General features: G+C 47.4%; 1 protein-coding gene and 1 non-coding gene across 2 annotated transcripts in view; one reads left to right on the forward strand and one right to left on the reverse strand.

The window, feature by feature from the left end:
- LOC123506097 (potassium/sodium hyperpolarization-activated cyclic nucleotide-gated channel 3-like) overlaps positions 1–2500 on the forward strand; it is a 927743-nt gene that overhangs the window by 656800 nt on the left and 268443 nt on the right. The gene's annotated exons all lie outside the window — the stretch shown is intronic.
- Positions 1966–2037, reverse strand: Trnav-uac. Its single transcript has one exon. It is a non-coding gene; the product is annotated as a tRNA-Val (tRNA).

Consider the following 2500-nt stretch of genomic DNA (forward strand, 5'->3'; position numbering starts at 1 on the left):
CAATGTTCGGTCAGCGAGGAGGAACTGTGGAGGTGAATCTCTGCGTCTGCTGGAGGTGCTCGCTGACTCACTGACGCAAAAGTACAGGTATTGTGTCGTCTCTCCTGGCTGACACTGGAGAGAGAGAGAGAGAGAGAGAGAGAGAGAGAGAGAGACCAGACAGACAGACAGACAGACAGACAGACAGACAGACAGACAGACAGACAGACAGACAGACAGACAGACAGATAAGCAGATAGACAGACAGACAGACAGACAAACAGACAGACAGAGTGGTTATTAAGAAGTGATTTTCCTATACAAAGTGGTGTTTACCTTTCTTTAGTCTTCTGTCCTTCCCTCTCGTTGTCACATCCTCCTGGCTGATTTGAGCTAAGATAGTTTATTTCACACTTCAAATAGTTTAAGCGTCCTTCTGCACCTTCCCAGGCTATCCTATTAATCACACGTGTTCCTCCATCATTTCCTCTCCCTTCTGTCAATCTCTTATAACATTTCCTCAGTTTTCTGTGCTTAAATATGTTCTTTCTTACTCATTCCCATTCTGCAGCCTTCATCATTCTTCGATACTACTTTCCACTATTTTCCACACTCCCCTGCTCTTCCACTCATCCACAACCTCCTACACATTCTCGTCTGCCATTCTGCATTCTTACCTACACCTTCATAACCTTTACCACTGTTCTGCACTCTTTCCACACCTTCTATAACCGTTTTCTATCCTTATCTACTCGATCACTAACTTACACTTTTCTACCTTCCTGCACCCTTACCTACTCCTCCACAACCTCATCCACCGTTCTCCATCCTATAACGCTCTTTTCACACTCTCTATCACCGTCATTATCGTTTTTCATCCTCCTCTACTCTACCACTACCTCCTCTACAGTCTTTTCTACCTTCTTGCACCATTATCTTCTCTTCCATAACTTCACCCACCATTCTCCACCCTGCAAAACTCTTTTCACTTTCTCTATTACAGTTTTTCACCCTCCTTCTCCTCTAAAACCTGCTCCACAGTCTTTCCTACCTTCCTACACCCTCACCTACTCCTCCACAATCTCATGAACCGTTCTGCTTCCGGCAACACATTTCCATACTCTATTCTACAGTTCTGCGCCATTACATAATATTTCCCGCCTTCCTACACATTCGTTCGCTCTCTAGTCTTCTTCACGGACCAGCTCCCGCACCCTTCTTGCTGCGAACTAATCGACCTTTGGTATTCGGAAGCCTACAGTATGTCAGAGCGAGGAGTGGCCGCCAGTCTGTGGGTATTCAATTAGTGTAAAGTATCTTAATGGGTCGCGGAACGTTCGTAGTGATAATTTGACGCAGCGTGCATAGGAAGTCCCTTATCGCCCTCTCCAGTTCTTAGTCCTCGTGTACCTTTACTCTCTCTCTCTCTCTCTCTCTCTCTCTCTCTCTCTCTCTCTCTCTCTCTCTCATTCATGTGTGTGTATGTGTGCGTAATTCACCACGGTCGTCTACTGGTCAGCCAGCCAGTCTTCCTCATTACGGAGAGAGCTCAGAGCTCATAGACCGATCTTCGGATAGGGCTGAGACCACAACACACTCCACACACCAGGAAAGCGAGGCCACAAACCCTCGAGTTACATCCCGTACCTATTTACTGCTAGGTGAACAGGGGCCACACATTAATAGGCTTGCCCATTTGCCTCACCGCTTCCCGAGACTCGAAACCGGGCCCTCTCATTTATAAGCCGAGCGTGCTACCCACTACACTACGCGGTGTAATTCACCTCGGTCGCCCGCTGGTCACTCAGCCAGTCTTCCCCATTACGGAGCGAGCTCAGAGCTCATAGACCGATCTTCGGATAGGACTGAGACCACAACACACTCCACACACCGGGAAAGCGAGGCCACAAACCCTCGAGTTACATCCCGTACCTATTTACTGCTAGGTGAACAGGGGCTACACATTAAGAGGCTTGCCCATTTGCCTCGCCGCGCCGGGATTCGAACCCGGGCCTCTCGATTGTAAGTCGAGCGTGCTAACCACTACACTACGCGGTGTGTGTGTGTGTGTGTGTGTGTGTGTGTGTGTGTGTGTGTGTGTGTGTGTGTGTGTGTGTGTGTGTGTGTGTGTGTGTGTGTGTGTGTTCAATCTACTTGTATCATCTGACAAATCCGAAGTTGAGTCGTAGAAAAAATGCGTGTCGGTGTACAAAGCTAAGAATTGACGTGTGTTCTGGACAATGTGCGTGTGACAGCGAACACACCTTCCTTATACACCTAAATGCCAATCATCTAGTCATCCATCCACTGCACCTAACTTACTCCTACTTAAAAGAGCTGAAGGAGGGAAGGAATCAACTGCGTATCAACAAAACTATGAATACACCCAAAATAACACACTACTTGAGTAACAATACTGGCAAGGACGCGTATAAAAAAAACACTGGTAGGCAATATACTCCATTTCACAGCACCTGGCTGACCTAAGTACCTGTGTAAGTGTCGCTTGCACCGCCTTTCT

The sequence above is a fragment of the Portunus trituberculatus genome, chromosome 19, assembly GCF_017591435.1.
Source record: "Portunus trituberculatus isolate SZX2019 chromosome 19, ASM1759143v1, whole genome shotgun sequence".
NCBI classification, from domain to species: domain Eukaryota; kingdom Metazoa; phylum Arthropoda; class Malacostraca; order Decapoda; family Portunidae; genus Portunus; species Portunus trituberculatus.